Source organism: Cervus elaphus, chromosome 18 (assembly GCF_910594005.1).
Source record: "Cervus elaphus chromosome 18, mCerEla1.1, whole genome shotgun sequence".
Lineage (NCBI taxonomy): Eukaryota > Metazoa > Chordata > Mammalia > Artiodactyla > Cervidae > Cervus > Cervus elaphus.
This window is the reverse complement of record NC_057832.1, coordinates 68255231-68279103: the sequence shown is the minus strand read 5'-3', so window position 1 is coordinate 68279103 and position 23873 is coordinate 68255231. Positions and strand designations below refer to the sequence as shown.

At 39.8% G+C, this 23873-nt stretch overlaps 1 protein-coding gene across 5 annotated transcripts in view; it reads right to left on the bottom strand.

Moving 5' to 3' along the window:
• ELMO1 (engulfment and cell motility 1) overlaps positions 1-23873 on the bottom strand; it is a 563801-nt gene that overhangs the window by 116361 nt on the left and 423567 nt on the right. The window contains exon 1 of one of the 5 annotated variants that reach the window (XM_043873517.1): positions 23275-23857. The exons of the other annotated variants lie outside the window; for them this stretch is intronic. The gene's annotated coding sequence lies outside the window, so the exon portion shown is untranslated. Of the gene's footprint in view, positions 1-23274; positions 23858-23873 lie in introns of those variants that run through there. 5 annotated transcript variants of the gene reach the window in all.

The window sequence follows — 23873 nt, the reverse complement described above, 5'->3', positions numbered from 1 at the left end:
GTATATTACACAAAATCTTCACTCCTTGGCTTGCAAACACCAGCTCAGCAGATATTTACTGGTGCCTAATGAACAAGGGCCTAGGGACCCACGGCAAACAAGACAGAGACTCTGGCTTTGTGAAAATTACATTTTAGTGGAGATAGAAAGAAAAATAACCAAAATTGTTTTAAAATTCCAACTCTGCATCTTCCAGGAATAATGCTAATGATACCAATGATTATATAGGGTGTTCACATTACCTCACCTGAGATAGGGAATTTTAGTCCACCAAACTTTTTGAGGATTAGCAAGAGATGAGGTTAAATAAACTTCTATTATAGCAATGTCCTCTTCATTCTCACAATTGTGTTTTTTCTTTAAAAACTCCACCATAAATCTCAAGAAAACATACAACTGCTTCAAAATCTTTCCCTTTTAAGTTTGATGATACTTATGAACATCATTTTCTGTAAGAAATACAAAGGATTCAGTGGCTTTTCAGTATTTCTCTAAGAAAGCTATATTTTAAATATCTTAATTGAAAAAAAAGTTTCACATGGCGCTTTAATAAGATTTAAATGAAATAACCTCTTGCCCTTCTACCCCACGAAACAATCCTTTATACTTTTACACAGCCAAACATGTAGTAGTCTCTGGAGCCAGTCTCTAATTTCCACTACCTGTTTTGTATTAGCTGAGAAACAAAAAATCCTGACTCAGCAGGAAAAAGCCTTCATAGCTTAAAAATTGTGTCACTTAATTAAATTAGGCTTTCTAAAAGGAAATAATTTTCTAATCTATACTTGCAAACATGCTGCTCTTTGGTGGAATGCTTTTGAAATTTTTCCTAAAATAATCACATTGTGCTGGATAATTTTAAGCTGTGGCTGAGGGAAGTTTCCAGCTGTCTCTCGCCTCCTGCTTTACAGTGGGTTCCAAGCAGGCCAGTGCTTCCTATGTGCCCATCTTGGGATTCATGAAGGGCCAAGCTGCTTACATGGAAATCACAGGGGAGGTTTAAAACATACAGATTCTCAGGACTCAGCCAGGTGACTAGGCCCAGAAACAGATACTTGTCAGCCAAGCTGCAGGGTTGGAATTCTACCTAGAAAGCAATATGGCACCAACACAGATGTTGAGGTTGACCATGGCATCATCAGATTTACATTACAATGAAGTATGAAAGATGGATTAGAGGGTGAGTCAAACCCAAGAAGAGGAGAACATTTAAAAAATTCTATAGGGATTCAGTGGCAGATTTTATTTTCTTAGGTTCCAAAATCACTGTGGATGATGACTGCAGCCACAAAATTCAAAGACAATTGCTCCTTGGAAGAAAAGCTATGACAAATCTAGACAGTGTATTAAAAAGCAGAGCCATCACTTTGCCAAAAAAGGTCCATATAGTCAAAGCTATGGTTTTTCCAGTAGTTATATACAGATGTGAGAGTTGGACCTTAAATTAGGCTGATCGCTGAAGAATTGATGCCTTCAAATTGTGGTGCTGGAGAAGACTCTTGAGAGTCCCTTGGACAGCATGGAGATCAAACCAGTCAATCCTAAAGGAAATCAGTCCTGAATATTCATTGGAAGGACTGATGCTGAAGCTGAAGCTCCAGTACTTTGGCCACCTGATGTGAAGAACTGACTCATTGGAAAAGGCCCTGATGCTGGGAAAGATTGAGGGTAGGAGAAGAGGTGACAGGATGAGATGGTTGGATGGCATCACCGACTCAATGGACATGAGTTTGAGCAAACTGCATTAGATAGTGAAGGACAGGGAAGCCTGGTGTGCTGTAGTCTATGGGGTTGCAAAGAGACACAACTTAGTGACTGAACAACAAATAACAGGGATTCAGGGTCAGTCATCAGGGACCAATAAACTAAATGGGAGAAGTCAATATACAGATTTAGGATATTTTTTAGGAGACAGAACGTAATGGACTTGGTAATCTACTGGACGTGGTAGGTGTTGAGAGATGAGAGGAGCTGATAATGCCATCCATGCTCTGGCCTGAGTGATTGATTTAAGGGACTTAATGGCATTGGGGTGGGAAGAAAGGAAAAACAGATGATAATTTAAAACTCAGAGACTCATTCGGTGCTTTGAAGCTGCCTTCCCTCTGTATAAAGGATGGCTTCGCATCATCTGCAGTTAGAGTCAATTGGCAAAGGTCTTAAAAAGTTTGGGGTACATGCGTGACTCAGTTAGAACTAGGATAGTTGTCCCAAATCACTGTTCTCTCCATTTCTAGAGAATTATTACAGGAAAGTATGAAAAAATGTAAAGATTGTTCAACCCAGCATTGATTCTAACATTGAAAAATCAATAACAACTCATGTGTCAACTCTGGAAGATTGGTTAAACAAATAATGATACACCTGCACATTAGCAATTACTAATAATATCACTGAACAGCATGTCTCCACGTTTAAAGAATAAAAAAAGGAACCACATAACAGTATAGATAGTGTGATATTCTCATAAACATACATAGAATAATGTCTGAGGGAACATAGATTAAAATCAATAGTGTTTTCATCTGGATAGATGAATTATAAGTGTTTTTCCTTTAGGAATGTTTTTATTTTCCATCTTCAACTATAAACTTGAATTAGTTCTGAAAAAGTGACAGTGAAAGCATTAGTTGCTCAGTCATGTTTGACTCTGCGACCCCACAGACTGTATGTAGCCTGCCAGGCTTCTCTGTCCATGGAATTGCCCATGCAAGAACACTGGAGTGGGTTGCCATTCCCTTTTCCAGGGCATCTTCCCCACCCAGGGATCAAACCCAGGTCTCCTGCATTGCAGGCAGATTCTTTACTGTCTGAGTCACTTACCAATTAGTTCTACATGAATTAGTTCTGCAGAAAACATACACTATTAAAATACATTCTTTTTCTTATTAAAGAAAAAAATGATTCAATTTTCATAATGTTGTCAGTTTTTCACCTACTCATCTGATATCCAAAATACAAGTTGTCTCTTCAGTTAGCAACACAGATGATGTGCAGCTGAGGCTCTGACAGAAAGTCACCTTTGAACTGAATGAGGACCAGCGCCTGTATGTGAGGTGCATGAGGGCAGAGAAAGCCAGTCCACAGAGCCTGACCTCTGCCCTGCCCCAGGGTACTGTGTGTTAAGTCCTTGGATTATAGGAAAGCTATAAACCCGGCTGGATACTTTAACTCTTACCTCTAACCATGAAATTCTTGTAGAATCATGCTTTAATGCTGTGCCTGTGACTGACATAAAATTCCATGAAGACCCATTTCTAGAGACTCTGAAAACTAACTTATATTTGTTTTATATCTTACTTTGTAGTGTAGTTATTTGTGTATGTTTGCTATGCACCTATTAAACTGCAAGCTCATGGAAGGCAGAATTTATGTTTGATTATGGTTTGTATTCCCTAGAGTGTCAATAGTTTGCATACATTAGGTATTCAATATTTATAAAGAGAATTATTGATGTTTCTTGTATAAGACCCAATGGAATACATTCTGTTCGAATTTATTTTAGAAGTTCCTTCCCTTAAGAACGGATAGCCTTCCTTTTTAACTAACCAAAATTACATAAGCCATCATTTTCTTTCTTTTTTTAACCCTGGCCCTGAGGAAACAAAGAACTACATTTAAAATGCTCAGTTCCACTATTACTTCATTCTCCCTCTAAATAGTCCTGAGCTTGAACGGACTGTGTTTAGGCATCATACATGTAAGTTACCTCAAAGCCATTTAGGAAGCTGATGGAATAAAAATATGAAGAGCTTAATCATAAGTGGTTTAATAGTAAATAATTAAACCAAAATGAAAAGTAAGTTTAAAATAAAATGAGAAATATTGAACTTCCATCATGGTCCACTAGACACTCCATCAACTAGCTTCCTTACCTTTGACCTCTCTGCCTGCCACAACCCCCAGCTTCTCCACATCCTCGTAGGGCTCCAGCTGCCTGGCTGTCAGACACATCTTGAATACCTTTGCTTTAGGGCTTTCAGAAGCTTTCTTTGCCTGAAACACTCCCAAGCTCTGGATGGATGTGACCACACTTTCTTAGCATTCTAATTCCTCACCTGACTGTTCTTCCTGTGTTAGCCCTCTCTCTAGGACTCGACTTTTCATCCATCATGCTTTACTTTCGTCATAGCACCAGTCACCTCCCGGTTGCCTGGCTGTCTCTCTCACTGTGTCCGTAAGAGCAGACTCTTGGTCTTTTCTGTTCACTGTGCATCCCCAGTGCCTGGACATGATGGCTTACAACAGGCACTGGAAAAAATATCTGCCTCATCAAAGAATGAATGAATAATTAAAGGCATTTCCTCCCTAGGTTATAAAGAAGAAATCTTGTTCTTTCTCCCAGAAGACTATTTGCAAACTCAGCTATGGGGAGATGTGAGGAAAACACTGGAAAAAAAGCTGGGGGGAGGGAAGGATCTCTGAGATGTTGTCCAACCTTATTTACATCACAGAAGTGTACTTTCACGCTGTTTATAGTATGGGTTCTGTGGCTAAAATAAAACGTGAAAAGCAATGATCAACATAAATGATAAGTCTGCAAAAGAATCCTGTCTCTAGTTAGTACTGAAAATTGGAATGGCATTGCTATAAAAACATAATCCTTCACACTATATGTTGCAGTGTAAAGATGGCAGTGGAAAGGTTCAAATGCTACTGAAATCCATTTAGAACATCATTTCCTCTGCATTACCTAGCAGATAATTAACATCTCTTTGAAACATCCCATTTGCCTGTATGATATGACCTTAATTGGAATCAGGCATATCTCCCCACATGAGGAGTGTTGGACTATTAAACATATTCCACTGGATAGAATGCTAACATTTTCATGTCTTGATCCCCCCATACTGCTTGTGTTAGTATTTCATTTTTTTTCCTTACAGAATGCCTTCAAAGAAAAGCTCTGAAGGAAAAAATGAATACAGTTCATTTATTTTTAAACTCTGCCAAATCATCTCAGTCAGGCAATAGAAAGGAAAAGCGGAAAGTGCTTGGTGTAATAGCACCATATTTTTTTCTGCAGCTTTTCCATTAATTCTCAGGACCTCTGGCTGCCTTCCTTTCAGAATGCAACCTCATTTACATCTTACATTATCTTGCCTACTTTCAGCCGTTCATTATTGCAGAAGTCAAGCTACAATGGCATTCTGCCAACATTAGTTTTAATGTCACTCATCTATGACCGAACTGTATACCTTGGAAGCCACTTGTGAGATGGGAATGAGACTTGAATCAATGGGTAAGCTCAAAGGTTATTTATATTTGAAATCCTTGTGTCTCACTGAATATTAGGACCACAGGTTTTTCAGGTGAGACTTCTGAAAACCTGATCCACACATGCTACTCCTCAGATAATGCTGTTTCACATGATAAGAATCCTGCTTCCTAAAGTAGACGCAGCGATGGACACCGCCCGTCTGTGATTCCTCAACAAGAAGGCTCTTTCCTCTCTTAATCAATAATGATGACAAATCTATTCTCTAAAACTTTACATGGAGATGATAAATGATTTGAGTAATGTGTTGATATTAATATCAACAGTCTCTTCTTCCCTGCAAGTACTATTAACACCAACGAATTGAATCAATGTGCCATTTGACAGTTTTGAACAAGGAAGTGGTGAAAAGGGATTACCAAAGACTACAAAGAAATAATGAAAAGAAACTTTGACCATGAAACAAATTATTCTACAAAAGGGGCCAGAATAGAAACACTGGTTAGAATTAGGGCCAGTTTTGAGACCCATTAACCATCTGGAAAATGTGATAGGCAGCATGTTGATGAAATCAGCTGGCTGTTCTGAATGGAATGGCAATCTAGAAAGTGGAAAGAGAAATCTAAGGTATGGAGGATGTTTAGAAATATGAATTGAGAATAATGAAGTAACAATTCCCAGGAACAACTGGCCTGTCTGTCATTTGTACTCTCATATACTGGCAGGTAGTATGAGGAAGAAAAGTAGCAGCAAGTGTTCTCACAAGTGTTCAGTGTGGAAAATTAGTACAAACACTTCTGGCTAGTTTATAAGAATTTATTTCTTCCCACATTGCCTTTCTTTTCTATACCATACAGGAATACATAACCTAGGTCAACAGACCCAAAATTGATTATTTTAATGGCCTGGGATGCTTGTTAGAAGAAGAATATATATTTCAAGGTGCCCTTATGACGTGGAGCCCAGCAATATGTTTCATTAACAAGTGCCCCCGTTAACCCAGCCTGGCAGCAGTTTTCAGCCCTGGCTCTTGGGTAAGTCATTTCAGATTTGTTGAATTGCCACTAGGGGGAGTGTTTGCCAAATTTTGTTCTGGTAAAGGGAGGGTGTCCATTGCTTCCAGAAGCTCAGACTAACACAAAGAAAGGATCAAAAAAAGGAAAAGGAGTCAGTGTTCCTAGGTGAGTAAGAGGTATTTTTAGTAGCAATTCAAATATCTGGCAAGAACAGCTGACTCCCTAGGGATTAATGATGAAAGCCCATGATGGAAGCACTGGGACAGACCCAGGGTTTTGGAACCTTCTAGGTTCCAAAGGTCTCTAGTTAGAACCTTCTCCTGCTTTTTGCATGTTCTTGTGCACTAACTGAGTTTATCTAGGGTAGTAGCATTTTGACACCCATAAAATTCATTAATGCTGTTTTAGTCACCCAATGCCTATTTTCATCTCATTTTCAATGATGAGTTTTTAAATTCATGTTTCCCCTATATTTTCTCTGATAAAATTGTCAATGGTTATTATTTAATAGAACTGGTACTTGGATTCACTATTGTTTCTGTTTTCTAGTTTATTATTGTTTTTTATCTTTCTTATTGCCCCTTCTTTATTCCTTTGTTGTTGTTTTCTAACTTGTCCTTGATTTATTTATTTTCATTCTTTTTATAAAAATAATGATTTTTAGGGCTATAAATATATCACATGAAGACATGTATCTTGTAAGGTTTGGGATTCCATGTTCTCACTGTCACCACTTTCTAAATAGCCTCTAATTGTAGCTTTTATTTCTTCTTTAACTCAGTAGTTACTGAAAACCCTGTTACTTTCAGAATTTATTAAGGATCTTTGGCCATGTGACACTTTTTTTTAAAAAAAGTTGCAAAGATCCTTGAAAAGAAGGCACACATTCAGTGTAAGGTGTCAATTCAATATGTACCTATTGGTTGATACTTATGTTTTAAAAATAGTCTATATATCTAATTTGATAATATATTAATAATGCAGTGATGTTTTATCACAACTATATTTTTGCCCCTTCTTTTTTTCTTAACTTTTCCTTTTCCTTTTGATAATATTGATATGTTGTGAATAAAGATTCATGACTATTTTTATTTAGTTTTAACATTTTATCTATGAAATGATTCTTTATCCTATTTGATGATTTTTAGGTTTAATTTCTTCTTTGATGTCCATATTGCTATTCCTATTTTCTTTCTTTCCAACTTGTGTGCTCTATTTTTCCTTCAAAATTTTTGTCTGTCATCTATTTAGATGGTTATCTTGTGACTCGAACATGATTATATATTGTTCTATAATCTAACTTAAGATTTTTATCTTTCTTAGGAAGTTTAACTTGGTGTGTATACGGCCACAATAGGTGGCATTTTTCATCTTTCACTTCCTCTCTAGCTCTACTTTAAGTTGGTACGCATCAGAATCACCTGAGTAAGTTGTTGCTGGTGGTGAGGTGTTGTGTGTGCTGTTTTTAAACATAATTAAGCCTCACTTGCAATTCTGGTTTACAGAGTTAAGGTGATCCAGGGGCTGGGTCTCTCAATTTTTAAAAGAATCAATAGGTAATTATAATGTGCACCAAGGAATGAAATCACTGCTTTAAATATTTCCAAAACAAACTCTAAATTTATGTATCTTCCCTAATCAAATTCAGAGTAAACACACTTTCCTATATTGATAATACTGTAAAAGGTTTTTATTTTTACTGTCAGTAAAGGATCCACTTGCAATGCAGAAGACCTGAGTTCAATCCCCGGGCCAGGAAGATCCCATGAAGAGAATAGCAACCCACTCCAGTATTCTTGCCTGGAAAATGCCATGGTCAGAGGAGCCTGGTAGGCTAGAGTCACTGTGGTTGCAAAGAGTCAGACACAGCTTAGCAACTAAACCACCATGACCAATATTTTATTAAGATTTATATTAAAAATTTTTTTAATTAAAATTAATTAAAATTAAAATTAATTAATTAAAAAATTCACTTTGACCATTAAATTAAAATAAATGTCTTCTTCTGGGTTCCCCCACCTCATTTTCCAGTTAGTCATTCTTGACATTGTCTTATTTTCCAGACTTTTTTTCGTATATGCAACCAGACACAAATACATGCATACACCCAACACACACATACATACACACAAATTCCAGGGGTGATATGCTGTGTATTATCTCCCTACCTTCTTCGTTCACTGAGAAATACTTCTTGGTCATTTTTCCATGTCAAATATAGTCATTCTGTATAATAAACCCATATTATCATAACTTATTTAGACACAGGCCATTTGGGTATCAGACATGATAGCTTGGTTTGGGGAAGGACATGCAAGCGTAGAGCGCATTGCTCTTTGACATGAGATATTTTTCCAAACATACAAGTGACAGAATGTTGGCCTAGGACTTCATCTTTTTGAAGCTCTCAATTTTGTTATTAACTGGATAATACTGTTCAAGACGATTTACTATCTTGTAAATTTTTTCACTCTTTTCTAAGATCCTGAAAGCAAAACCTAGATTGTATTCTCTTTGGAGCCTTCCCATTTACCAAACACAGTACTAGGCACTTAGTATTCACTTCATAAATGTTCTGTTGAATCAATGCATATTGATGGCAATGCAAAATGACCACACTTCTACTACTCTTCTAAGGTAAGAGCAAAACCATTTCTTATTTTCTGCTTCCTCAAATGCAAGAACAAAACCCCAAACCCAGTGACTTAGGTACGTGGTTGTTCAATGTCAGAGCTGGTCACTCAGTCTAGAATGCCTTCATCAGAACTCTGCCCTGTGGGATCAGCAAGAAGCAGGGGTCACTCAGAAGAACACAGATGCACAGTGTAGGCTGCATGTTGTGAGGAGACATTGGGGAAGAAGCCAACAGAACTGGATACCACGAGGGGCTCACCATTCCAGCTGTCATACCAAGGGGATGGCCCAGCCCCACGGAGAGGCTCCTTGCAACTACTGAGGACTTGATGGTCAGGCTGTCTATTATTTTACAGTGTGAGAATAATTTCAGCTGAAGGCAGCTTGAGAATGATTACGTGGAGAGGTCATCTTTAGCAAAGAATGAAAGGAATAAAAATTTGGAGTTTCACCAAATACTATCTAAGAGGATATGACAAGTACTTAGCAGGTTTTAGCACCAAGGTGAGGCATGAACTGTGTGAGGTGCTTTATAGAGGTATGAGAAAGTCTTGGCAGGTGGTGGTAATTAAGTTTGTTGTTCTTATTCAGTCGCTCAGTTGTGTCTGACTCTTTGTGACCCCTTGGACTACAGCATACCAGGCTTCCCTGTCCTTCACTATCTCCTGGAGTTTGCTCAAACTCACATCCATTGAGTCGGTAATGCCATCCAACCATCTCATCCTCTGTTGTCCCCTTCTCCTCCTGCCTTCAATCTTTCCCAGCATCACGGTCTTTTCTAATGAGTCAGCTCTTCACATCAGGTAGCCAAAGTATTGGTAATTAAATTACATTGAGAAAAATTGCATTTCAGTTGGGGATGTTGGAAAGTCTCCCTTATCTGTTACACAAGGGTCCCAAAGGATATGCTTAAGTCATTTAAAGCCAAACTGGACCAGGTATTTGAGAACATAAGAAATAATTTTAAATGGGGGGGGGGGGTGATGTTAGCAAGGGAAGAGATAGCTAGTTTAATTAGTCACATGTGTCCTATTGCTTTGAAGGGTTGTAAACACCTCACTTCCAACTCTAGCTGGGAAAGACAGACCATCAAGATTCTAGTGACTCAGAAAAGCAGTATCATCGAGAAATCTAAGTAAGCTTGGCATTATTTACCCGCCAAATTTACTTTGAGATGTGTTTGGTCAGCTGTGCCTGGCTTCTGTGACTGGCTGTATTTGCCCAAAGGCTAATTAGCTCGAAGGATAGAAAGATCCGTGAGTTAATGCATAATCTCGAGTGACTGATGAAATCTAACCGCCAACTGGTACCAGAGCAGATACTTTTTCTTTAAAGGATTAATAAGGCATGCTGGCTATTCTCAAATATTAGCCTTTGCAAGAATAAGACAGGATAAAACAAAAGAAAAGATGATGAGAGATTTTTTTTTTTTTAAAACTCACTTCAAACATGTATATGGTAATTTCACAAATAGAACTTCCAGAATTCCAGAGGAGCATGCAGGTAATACTTGATAGGTGATTCATGGGTCCGAGGTAGTTGTTCTTTTGATCTCCAATAAGAACATTTCATGCTGAGCACTTATTATGTACCAAACACTCTTTCACATGGTATTATCTCTGTTGGTTCTTACAATAACCTTACAAGGCAGGTACTATTAATCTTCTGTGAGTCCTCATGGCTCAGAGGGTGAAGAATCCACCTGCAAGGCTGGAGATCCGGGTTAGATCCCTGGGTCAGGAAGATCCTCTGGAGAAAGGAATGGCTACCCACTCCAGTCTTCTTGCCTGGAGAATTCCATGGACAGAGGAGCCTAGTGGGCTACAGTCCATAAAGTCTCAAAGAGTTGGACATGACTGAGTGACTAACACACACACACACACATTGTTCTTCCATTTAACAAGTGAGGTTATTTGGTCCTGAGATCACACAGCTGGTAGGTAGGATTTAAAACCCAAAAGCTCTGGCTCCAGAGTTTATCTTAAATACTCTGCTGAACTTCTCTAAGGGAAAGCAAGGAGACTAGGGGCCAGGACCAAAGTCTCCCGGTTCCACGCTTCCATCCTTAGAGGTACTCTGGTACCTCTAAGACAGCTTCTGTCTTCTCTCTTTTCATGTCATCTTCATGTCATCTTCCCTCCATGCATGTCTTTCCTCTGGATCCAAATTTCCCCTTTTTATTGGGACACCAGCCATCTTGGCTTCTTAGGGCCCATTCTAATAACCTCATTTTAACTTGATTACCTCTGTAAAGACCCTACCTCCGTATAAGGTCACATTCTGAAGCGCTGATGGTTAAGACCATCATAGCTTTTTTGAAGGAGGACACAATTCAACTCCTAACATACATCAAGGTTGCTAGACAAGTTTAAACATCCACTTGTCTAGTACAACCCACAGTCAGGGCAACTAAAGCACAGCACAGACTCCATCAAGTCTGCAGGTACATCATGCAAAGCCCACCCTTCTACCTTCTCAAAGAGCACTGCTGGCTGACAGAAAGGCCAGTACAGAGGCTCACAAAGGGTATTTCTGATCTGAACGACTGAGCCCAGATGTCTAAGAAATCACTCTTTAGCACTGTTCTATTAGAGTCCCACACTTCCATCAGCTAGCCCTCGAGGTTGTTGGAGAATAGCTTGATTGAGGGGTGACATTTACACTTGGGGCTCAGTTTGCCCCACGAGAAGAAAACAAATTCCCCCCATCAATGGATGACCTTGAACTATGGAAAGCCCCATCCCTGATCCTGTCTTCTAGAGCACTGGTCTCCTAACTCTCTATTTTTAAACAATCTACATACTCTTTAACACATTTTTATATTGACTTAGGAAAATTTTTTATTGAAGTCGAAATAGTTGCAAAGAATATAATTTTCAGTGTATCACAGTGTTGATATTTAAAAAACAAAATGGTTGCATCGCTTTTAAAAGTGTATCCTTGGATATGCATACAAGAGTGATTTGATACCCATAATTGCTCATTTAAACATACATGAATAAGTTCTCCTTTAATAACTGGAAATTTTACATCTTCATTTTCCTCATTTAATACAGGTCATCAAACTTTTAATATAAAAGGCCAAATATAATTTTAAGCCTTCCGGGCAGTCTCTGTCAAACCTAATCAACACTGCCATTGTAGCAGGAGGGCAGTCACAGACATAGACAAATGGCATGGCTGGCTTCCAACCAGATTTTATTTACAAGAATAGGCCATGGCTTGGATTTGGCCCATGAGTCACTTTTGCCAACCTCTGTCCTAGAACTCAAATTCTCATCCTGCTTCCCATTTTTCCCATTCTATCTTGATTCTACTCATAAACTGTTTTTTCATAATAGAATTTTATGCTTAAATATTAGCTGTTAATCATGATATTGTACTTCTCTGAAACAGAATATTTGTGTGTGTGTGTGTGTGTGTACGTGTCAACTTGGAAGTCATATATATATATGTTTTATATATATATATGAAAGCCTCATATATATATATATGTAACTTTTCAGTTGACTTGGAAGTCACATATATATATATGGCTTCCAAGTTGATATAGGAGGCTTGGGAGTCAGAGAGACCTGGATTTGAATATCATTCTTCTACTTACTTCCCTGGTGGCTCAGACAGTAAAGAATTTGCCTGCAATGCAGGACGGAGAAGGAAATGGCAACCCACTCCAGTGTTCTTGCCTGGAGAATCCCAGGGACGGCGGAGCCTGGTGGGCTGCCGTCTATGGGGTTGCACAGAGTCAGACACGACTGATGCGACTTAGCAGCAGCAGCAGCAGCAATGCAGGAGACCCAGGTTGAGTGCCTGGGTCAGGAAGATCCCTGGAGAAGAAAATGGCAACCCACTCCAGGATGCGTGCCTGGAGACTTTCATGGACAGAGGAGCCTGGTGGGCTAGTCCAGGGAATCGAAAAGAGTAGGACACGACTGAGGGACTGACACTTTCACTGCCACTTACTAGATGGATCATAAGCTAACTCCTCTACTCCTCTGTCCCCTTACCTGTAAAGGGGGATATAATGTCTTTCAACATTGCTGTTAGCACCATACTGAAACTACGTTAGGAAAAAAGGATGGAGACAGAAGCACACTAAAGCCTCCCTGATTCTCGACTTCTATTCATCCTTTGAGTATACAGGGATGCACTTTTTGGTAAAAACTTGTATCCTGATAGACCATGGCATGTGGTTATTTAAAAATAATAGTTACACTAAAAATATTTTTTTAAAGTTTTGAGAAATTCCATTAAAAGGACCTAAGCTTATGTAAAGTGCCTAGCACAAAGAAGGCACAATTCATATGCCCACCAAAACAAATGTTTCTAACATTACTCTGGCCTTGAAGCAAGTGGCTGGGAGTGAATTTATGAAGGACAAATTAAGCAGGGGTGGAAGAAAACGATAGCTCGCTACACACAGTTAGTGTGATTATTGCAGTTTCCTATAGTGCTCAGATATTGTGCTAAAAGATTTTCCTATCCACTGCTACTTATATCTCTGCCCAGGAGACATGGAGTTGCCACAGCTCTCGATCACCACAGCTGCATTATTTCTTCTTTGACAATTCTAACAGTTCAGACACCTCTGGTAAAGTGAAAAAAATCTGGTTCATCCAAATTTCACCTTGTAAGTTGTTTTGCAAAACTAAAAGAGTGCACAGCTCTTGAGTTTGCTCTTACAATTCAGATCTTCTGCGTTCATTTCTAACTCTGTGCCAGCAAGGCCATAAACGGAGACCAGGAGAAAAGAAGGCAGAAGGTAAGGACAGTTATTGGCCAATTTGTTTTCATCAATTTCTTTCAAGTTGTTTCCAAACAGCTCTTCCAAGGCCCCAATTTTTGAAAGTAGATATTTATTCTTTATGCAAATGGGCATGGAAATAAATGCATAAGTAAATGCATGAATGAATTAATGAATATATGAATAACTTGTCTGTCAGAAATTTTTGTTACCATAGCCTCTATATTTTAGGCAATTCCAATTTTGACACTAATGACTGCATTAAAAATAAACCTCTGTGCAGATTAATCCATAGATTGTCATAGATTATCTATGCTCACAGATAATACTAAAGCCTAGAACTCATACACAGTAGGCATTCAGCAAGTATTGATTGTTGAATAAATTGAGAGAGCAAGGAAATGTGGCCACGGTCCTTTGTTAACAGAGACATATTAGCAAGTTAATTAATTTCTCTGAGCCTGATTTTTTCTACTCGTCATAAGGTAACTGCATGGTGCTGCTCTCCGCTTCCCATCCATGGGACCACTGAGTCCAGATGCAGAGCCCTGGTAACTACCCCCAGTACCCCCAGGCTGTCACCAGATGAAATTTATTTGACATCCTGGGACTCAGGTTTCCTCAAGATCTAGGATGTTAAGGGAATACAATAAACAGATCACCAGATGTTACAAAGGAAGAAACCACACCTCCTCTCTTGACAGAATGTATAATTCAGGGGTATGAAGTTCATGGCTGGCGGTGGTAGAGGGTGGGCAGGGGAGGGGACGAAAGCTATCAAGAAGTGTCTGAGAAATTGCATATAGAAGAACTCAGAATATACATGCTTTCAAAGCTTTTTATTATGTTTTCAAGAAGAAGGACAGAATTGGTGTTGTATGGCTAAGGCTTGGCTATGCAAAAAGATTTATGGGCCATCTGCAGAGACCCAAGAACATCTTGACTTACAAATGTAAACGCCACCAATTATTTATGGCAGTTCACAGTATCCCTGAATGCCACAAGGCATCTGCCTAGAAGCACAATATCGTTTGATCTTGACTGGCTTCCAAAATCAGGAAAGTATATATCATCATTCTGGAGCTTCTGGTACTCTGCCTCCAGAAACATCTTCCCAATTATCCTTCCTCAGAAAAACAAGGCTGAGTCATTAGGAGATATTAGATTTGAAATAATAATAGTAATACTTTATGTTGTAATTCACAAAGCACATGGAACATGTTAATTCTTAGACATTTCTATATGTCAGATTAGTATAGATAATATTTATATTTTATCTGTGAGGGAAGAAAATACTAATAATTGGAGAGGTAACATGGCAAGACCTAAATCTTAGTAGTGGCTAAGCTGGGACTTTTATCTTGGGCTTTGGTTCTAAGAGTTTCCCTGGTGGCTCAGTGGTAAAGAATCTGCCTGCCAATGCAGGAGATGCCAGTTTGATCCCTAGGTCAGAAAGATCCCCTGGAGAAGGAAGGGACAACCCACTCCAGTTTTCTTGCCTGAGAAATCCCATGAATTACAGTTGGCTTGTGGGCTACAGTCCATGTGGTCACAAAAGAGTTGGATACAACTTAGCGACTAAACAACAAACAACACTTAGAGCACTTCTAAGGGCAGTGCTCTCTTCTGGGTGGCCTCCAGCACTAGCAGAGCTGGGATAGCCTCTGTGGTTTAAGGAGAATGACCTGAGAGCAGACAGCAAGCTCCCTGGTTGTCCAAGTAGAGAATCTCCCATAGCCAAAGAGTTTTGAGCTAGACATTCTATGAGATATGAAAAATAAATGGCTTCCACCCAAGGAGTATAATCATACTGTTTTCTCCTTACGTAGTGCATTATAGCATACTAACCACTCACACAGACATCACTCTAATTTTCATTCAACAGCCCTGTGAGTTATGCATGTTTACTTCTATTTTAACAGATAAGGAAAACTAGGATTCATAAAGGTAAAATAATAATCTACATAGTGCTTGGAAAACTCAGTATGGACAGGGATGGTCCATAAGGTGGTCTTTGCAAAGCTTGTTGGGTCTAATTTGCAAAGGCATTTGAGCCTGGCTCATGGAATCAGTGAGGGCTTTTGCCCCTCAAACCCTAGCACTCTCTATAGCTGGAGGAGTGTGGCCCTGCTTCCACTCTTCGGGATACTAGAAAGAGTACCAATGGGCAGTACCAGCATAATACCCCCCAAACCCAAGTCTCAAATTAAAGCCTTAATGTTGAGGAGCCTGGGGGAGTACCAGTGTCGGTGACTTTCAGACACTTCCTGCTTTGAAACCACTCTTTGCAAATGATAAAGCTTTTGAAATGCAGATTTCACTTTACTGGCCTGTTAGACATGAGCAGGCTCTGCATCACCTGCTGGGACCTCTGGGCTGAGCTGGCTCTAGATAGAAATGATTTGTCCCAAGAGGTTCTGACTGAATGAAAGCCAATAGCTGATGGGTGCTTCATTCCAACCAGGCAATTGGATGTTAGAATTGCCCCAGATGCTATCTCAAATGTTCAGCTAGAAGAATTCCAACCAAGTCAGAATGAAATTTTATTTCATTATGCTTCCAGGTCTGGGAACGATGCCAGTGAACTGCTCTCCTTGACAGGTCCCTCATCACTTTGAGCTCAACGCAAGAGAGAAGTGAGCTCCCAAATTGCCAGGCTGCAGCCCTCCCTGTCAGATGGCAACACCTCCATGGAACAGCTGAGCAAGGGGCTGAGGCAAGAACTGTCATTCCCTTACCGCTGAAACCCTGCATACTGATGATAATTCCCTGTATGTTCCTTTCCAAAGTCTTACACAAGGCACTGAGCTGATGAAGCAACCTAGGAGAGGGATGAAAAATCAGTTTCAGCTTTAAGCCATTTCTGAGCCTTTGGCAGTGGCTGACTTAGCACTGTGTTAAGAAGGATTCTGAAGCTCTATCTGGGTACAATGGGAAAGACTACTATAATCAATGGAGCATGGGCCCTGCAGGACTGAATGTTTCCAACTTGACACATACATGACCTGGGAAGTCACCAAGTCTAAACTCCTTACCCATGTGAAGATGCTGAGGAGCATAAGGGTTAAGTGACTTGTAAAATTTAATTCTTAAAGTGGAGATGACAATACAAGACTACTGCTCTGTCCTCTATATGATACTTTTCTAGTCCTGACTTTCTAGACGAAATAAGCTAGTGAACTTCAAAATGCTGTGATAATGCAAAAGCAATTACTGTAATGATAATTTTACTTATGTAACATACAGCTAGTTCCCAGTGTCTCTGCAATTACTGAAATCCCACAGCACTTCTTTTCATTCATGATTGAGTGGGTTAGCTCTTGGCTTGGCCAAATATCAGCAGATTCACATACCAAGTCATCTTGCTCTCAAGAATCAACACTGCCTATGGTTTAATCTACTTGGTTTGACACTCTTGTCTCAGAACAAAAAGATTAAGTCATGTCATAGAAAGAAAGAAGTTGCAAAGGACCCACACAATTTCACCCAACAGACACTTGTTGAGTGCTTAAGTGCACAAGGCATTCTCCTTGACAGTTCTGTCCAACATGCTAGAAATGGGTCGAGTTGAACCAGAAGGCATCCCCACTTCTAGGGATGGTATTTAATTGTATGGAATTCTTTTCCCTTCTCAATTTTTTCTATTATTTCTAAAAGAACTCTTTATTAATGGAAGGTCTAAGAGCACCAAGCTTGGAGAGGGCTTTATCCTTCCACTGGCAGACTGGGCCGAAATTGTCAATGTCAGGATATCTTTAGGAGGCTGGAACTGGATGCTTCTAAGAAGACTTGTAGCATGATTTTGATCTAGTTATTGAAGAGGTTGATTCTGTTTTCATGATTGCTTTTATATTTATAAAAAGAAAACTTTAGGCAAGGATGCCACCTGATGTCAAAGGTAAAGATCTTAAGACCAAATTAACTGCAGGAACTATTCAGTCATTAACTTATGTGGTGTTGTTGCTCAGTCGCTAAGTCGTGTCTGACTCTTTTGTAACCCCATCAGGCTCCTCTGCCCAAGGGATTCTCCAGGCAAGAATACTGGAGTAGGTGGCCATTTCCTTCTCCAGGGGATCTTCCTGACCCAGGGATCAAACCCATGTCTCCTGCATTGGCAGACAGGTTCTTTACCACTGACCCACCAGGGGAAGTCCTCAATAACTTTTATAGGTAAATAAAATTTGTCAAATTGAATAAGATGACATCAGTTAAATCATCCCTTAGCCTCAATTATGCAAACAGAATTACCTGTTTGCAGCAAAGTTACCGTCTTATTCTGGTTTGCTTAGCTTATTATTTAAATGAAATTCATGTTCCCTGAGCATATTAAGTTGAAGGAAGTAGTTCCAAAGTGCAGTGAATCGCAAGGCCAAGATATCTGAGGACTGAAAAATACCATGGATGCTATGTTGACTTCCTGCAATGGGGAAAGACACACCTTTTAACTCCCCCATGCCAAACAGTGAAATGGAGCAACCAAGATTTAGCTATATGCTGGATTTGACACATACAATGGTTAAGGGCAAAAGGTAAACACATCTGTGAATACTAATGTATGGCTTTTCTCTTTGTTAGTGGGGCAAGCCTGCTTGGTACCTTATGGAGGTAAAAGAGATCAAGGTGCCATGGCCTGATGAGTAAGTGAGAAATGTAACTGACCTAGTTTATAAGGAGAATTCTCTGAGGGTTCAATACTACACTGTCCAGGGGAATAGCCATGAACCACACAAGGTCGTGGGAACCTTGAAGCATGCGGTTCATGAGACTATGCAGTTAAGGTGTTTTGTTGTTTGTTTTGCATTTTTTGTTTTTGAAATTTGAAATTTTATTTAATTTTAACTAATCTAAATTTTAAAATTGATACTTCAGTTATTGGAAAACTTGTAAGTATGTTTAGAACAACTTCTGTTCCTGAATCTACTTTTGTAACTGTAAATTTTGTGAAATCTAAATACAGATTTCCCGTGAAAATTCAGTCTCCAAATTGTGTTGTGCTGTAAGTGTAAAATATATGTCAGACTTCAAAGACTTAGCATGAAAACCTTGAACATAAATATTTTGTTAATAATTTTGTAGTTTCATATAGAAATGATAATATTTTGGACATATTGGGTTAAACAATATAATTTATTAAAATGAACAGATTTGGAGTTTGGGGTTTTTTTTTCTTTTTACTTTTTTAATGTGACTACTAAAAAATTAAAATTACATAAATTGCATTGTATTCCCACTAGACAGTGCTAGTCTAGGAAGAGATCTGCCATATTGTCTCTGGAGGACATTGTTTATTGAATGGTTATTAAATGTGTCTTTTACACATATGAATTGTTGCTGTTGCTGTCGTGTCCAACTCTTTTGTGACCCCATGGACTGCAGCCCACCAGGCTCCTATGTCCATGCAATTTTCCAGGCAAGAATACTGGAGTGGGTTGCCATTTCCTTCTCCAGGGGATCTTCTCGACCTAGGGATCAAACCTGCATTTCCTGCATTGCAGGCAGATTCTTTACTGTCTGAGCCACCAGAGAAGCCCACACATATTAATAGCTGGTGTAATACTAGAAACTGCATAATATTAGGCATGAATAACAAATAACCCATGTTTTTAAAAGCTGCTATTAAGACCCCTACAGGTTCCTTTTCCATATAGCAATGTAAGCTCGCTTTTATGCTGTAGTCTTTCATTTCTTTATCTGCCAAACTGAAAATTTTGAGGTCAATAATTTTTCTTTTTCCTTCTAGGAACCCAACCTCTCCTTTCATTTTTCATTAGTAAGTCTTCAGTGGAGATTGCCAGTTTGCAAAACAGATAGAATGGAGATGCTCTGGTTAAAGTGGGAATTGAAGACTCACCCCTCTTCCACATTACCCAAGTCCTCTCAATGATGGCAACTCTGAGGTGCATATTTTGAAATCGATGTCACTTGATGATTTCCAGGCCTAATCTTGACCTTTCAGTTGCTTCGTCTTTGTATGTCCTCTGTCACTACCTGGAATCTTTCTTAGTGGGGGCCATCACTCCTGTTTGCCGAGTCTTCAGAAAGCATGGTAGCCCTGGTGATTCCCAGAGCCACTGCGGGTCATGCACACCCTGAAACTGGCTGCTCTGTTGTTCCTGGCCCTTAACGACCCTCACCATTGCTATGGCAACTGCAAACCATTCGTGGCAAATGCAAGCAAAGGGCAGCCATGGAAAGGGTGACCTCCCACCTCTCACATACGGCCCAGGAGGAGCTGGTCTCATATAGAAACTGACCCAGTTAATGCCAGTCAAATAAATACTGCAGAATAAGGTGGCACATCACACAGGAACGCAGTGTGGTGGGGGTGGGGGGTTGAACAAATGCAGCATTTTGGTGACAGGTTTTTACGTAGTTCACATTTTTTTTTCTTAAATGGTATTATTAATAATTCACTCAACTACCCCACAGTGCCTTTCTAATTTGACTTTAATTATTGCAATGACTCTTTAATTCAACTCCCTGGGGTCTGACTCCACTAGTCAGACTAGATGGCCTAGGAGACCTCCTTCCACTACCCACTTGGGCTCTGTCCACCCATAAATTCAGCAGTGAGGTAAATCAATGTGTGTGAAAACACCAAGCACTTGCCAGTTTCTAGCTGGATAAACGGAAATAAGTTCTTTATAGTTTTGGTGACTCCATCTCCTCACTTAGGAAGTAAGGAATACAAGTAGTCCTGTTGGGCTGCTATAAAGATTCGATGAGCTATTACATCTACATAAAATATATTGAACAGTACCTGGCACACACTTAATGCTCAAGGCAGGTTAACTGCCCCTGTTGTAATTGATTTTATTCAAATTGCTGGGAGAACTGAGGAATCTTATCATCCCAACTCAGTGCTGAATTTCAGGCATTAGAGTCAATGTATTTATATTCACTCTGACTTATATTGGGAAACTCTGACAGTCACTTAAAAATCTAAGGGAATTCATTTTTTGGTCTTTATATTTATCTTTCTTTTTAAAAAATATTTATTTATATATTTGTCTATCCTGGGTCTTAGTTGCAGCATGCAAACTCTTATTTGCAACATGTGGGATCTAGTTCCCTGATCAGGGATTGAACCTAGGGCCCCTGCATTGGGAGTATGCAGTCTCAGCCATTGGACCATCAAGGAAGTCTCTACATTTACCCTTCTAATATGTTCCACATATACAAATTCCAAGAAGAGGTAGTGGGAAGAAGCCTTCTCTTCTAGGAGCAAACTAAACAGTTACAAACATGCAATTAATTCTGGTCCCTGAAAGAACATTTTCATTTCAAGTCCAATAATTCTAGCTTCACCAACCCTCTAAGCTCAGGAGTGAGAAAACCACCATGATCTATAATGATTTCCAAAACTTTTTAATTCAGATCTTAGGTGAGAACATCCAGGGCCTCATTCAGACACCGAAGTCATTGCTTAAGCCTGCAGTTAAGTGAGACAGGGCTGTAGCTGTACGTAGTGGACCCATTTGCAAAAAGGAGACCATGAACTTGAGAGAGCATAGTAAATTCTTGGCTAGTCATGCAGGGCAGAGATTTTACTTGACCCTGAAATGGGCTGTCCCCAAAATGTTATGTGATTCGGCATAAAGGTATTTTCTTAAGCCAGGGGAGAGATTCATAGCTTTCAAATTCTTAGACTTCCATGATAAAAAATAGGCTAATAACTATTCTTATTCTTTTCTTTTCTTTTTTTTTTTTTTACATTTTGACTGCTTCCATAAAAGGCTATTTTTTCTCTCATTTGTGCCAACAGGTGCCAGCACTTCACTCATATCAAATGACACTAGAGGGGGAGAGAAGAGATCAGAAGAGGATGGAGGGTCATTCTAATGAGGTGACTGTCACTTAATGCAGAGCCACTGGAAACCAGACTTCCTCCAAATTGTGTCTATACTGAGGTGTACGGGGAAGTGAGATGCAGCAGAGAGACGCTCACACTCGCCTCCGATCGGGTGGAATTCTCAGTCAGCACACCATCCTGAGCATCTTGGGATCACAGGACAGCCTACATTTCTAGAGAGGTTCAGCTAATACACAAGACACTGACCAGGTCCGGTCAGGTTTCCCCTGTGTTGGATGCAGTCACGCAGAGTTGGGAAACTCTGCATGTTCCCCAGAGAGTCAATCCCATCTCTTTACCAGTCACAAAAGTTGAAGATCTTTCCTAAACACCCAATCACCCTCACCCAGTTTTCGAGTCTTCTACAGGCAAAACCTTCTTAGTTCTTTTGTTTCTTTACCCATTCATCACTGAATGCATTTAGGACACAGCAAATTCCATTATAGAGCCATGTGGAGACCTACAACACTCTTCTGTCAACAGGACCTTGTTTTAAAGGACAAGCCAATAAGACTTCCCATATATGACTACTTTACGTGCATCTATTTATGAACCAGGTGATAATGCTTTTTTCTCTCTGTTATTTGAACCCAAGTGAACTGTAAATAGAAGACATCATGTGTGCTGTCAGTCTTCCTAGCACATAACGCGGGAAATCGCGTTAAAAAAAGTCACAGTAATGAAGCTTCAATATCAACAGAGATGCTCGGGAGAGGCTTTTAGGTAGAGCTGGAAGCCTCAAGTTCAGCCCCCACTCTCTGCACCCAAACCAAAGGCAATGCTTCTTCTCTCCACATTCGGAAGGACTGTAGTTTCCCTGGAATCCTACATCTTACATCTGAGGATAGTACTTGAGTTCTGTTTCACCACATATATTTTTAAGTTTGCAGCTAGAAGGGTCCCTAAAGGCAAAGAGTTTCTCCTTTCACACGCCACCCCTCCATTGCCTGTTTACAGCACTGCTTTCTTATTCTTCCTTCTTCTATTCAACAAAATTGAAAATTTCATCACCAGTGTCAGAAAATTAAACCCCAGGGAGCAGAGCACTAGCTCAGAGCATCGGTTCCCTGGCAAAGAGCCAATCCTTGAATTCAACTTTGCAAACCTTCTCTGGTTTCAAAGGATGCAAAACAGTCATTTAGAAGCATGCTTCTTGACAGCCGGAATCTCTCCGGCTGCACTGACTCTTTCTGCAATTAATTTTTTAAAAAGAGAGAGAATATATTTCAATTTGGAGACTGATTTCATGAAAGAAGAAAGGGACACGACCTAGCTCAGTTGCATACTTCCCGAGCAAGAACAGCAGTGCACCCAGCAGAGATGCTTCTTTCTCTGGCTGAGGGTCTGAAGAAGTGTTTGACAGACCATCGTAATAACATCTATCTTCAAATGCAAACACCGGCAACACAATCAAGCAGCTCATGGCTCAGCTCCGTGTCTGCACCCTTCTCTCTCTTCCCAGCCATGCACAGGACTGACTCTCATAAATTGAGTTTTAAAAGCATCCTCTTTTGAAATGGATCTGTGCCCAGGAAGATAAAGCAAAACTCCACTCCTCACACTGATCCTAGCAAGACAAACCAACGTCCCAGTAAAACACACAGTCAACTACAAACCTGATCATATCCGAGCGATGCATGCAGTCTTTGGAATACGGAGGCTCACACAGCATGGGGACCCTAGCCTAGAGTGCTTATTCTTCCATGTGCTTGTTCCAATTCACCATTTTCTTGACAGACAATAAGACAAAGCTACATTTTAGCTCAGGCTAATACCAGCGGACAGATGTGTAAGACTGAGGTTTACTCACCAAGCCCCTGTAAGTCCATCTTTCCCCAACTACAGATACTGCTTCTAAGCTGCAGTTGCCACCAAATGATTTAAAGTCGACCTCCAGAAGAACAACGTGCTGGAATACTGGATGGTTCCTGAGTGAGCTTGTTCACAAAATAGATTTCCAGTTGAGCCATGTGAATGGAGACCCGCCGCACACCTTTGAATGGTATACACTTCAAGTCCAGAAAAATAAGCATGTAGCTTTGCTTATGTTTATGGAGCTGGAGCCCAGGGGTGCTCTGATTGGCAGAAGTCGCAGAAAGATCAGCCAATCAAAGGGAGCCTCCATTTCAGGGAAACTCCTGCTCATTTATTTAGCATCTTCAGAGATCATCGGCTTTTCGAGGAAGAGCTTTTCTCTTATAGCACCACAAGAGAAAACAATAACTTCATTTAATTTTAGTGCCCTATGCTCTTCTATCAATAAAGAGGTAGCTCCTCTTCTTGGTACTCCTCAGCACTCCCCCTTTTCTTGTAAAGAACTAAAAACAAAAGAAAAAGAGGAAGAAGAAAGAGCTAGTGGTGGGTTGGAGATAGTTCATATTCATCAGCCTCCACCTTGTTGGGAGAAAG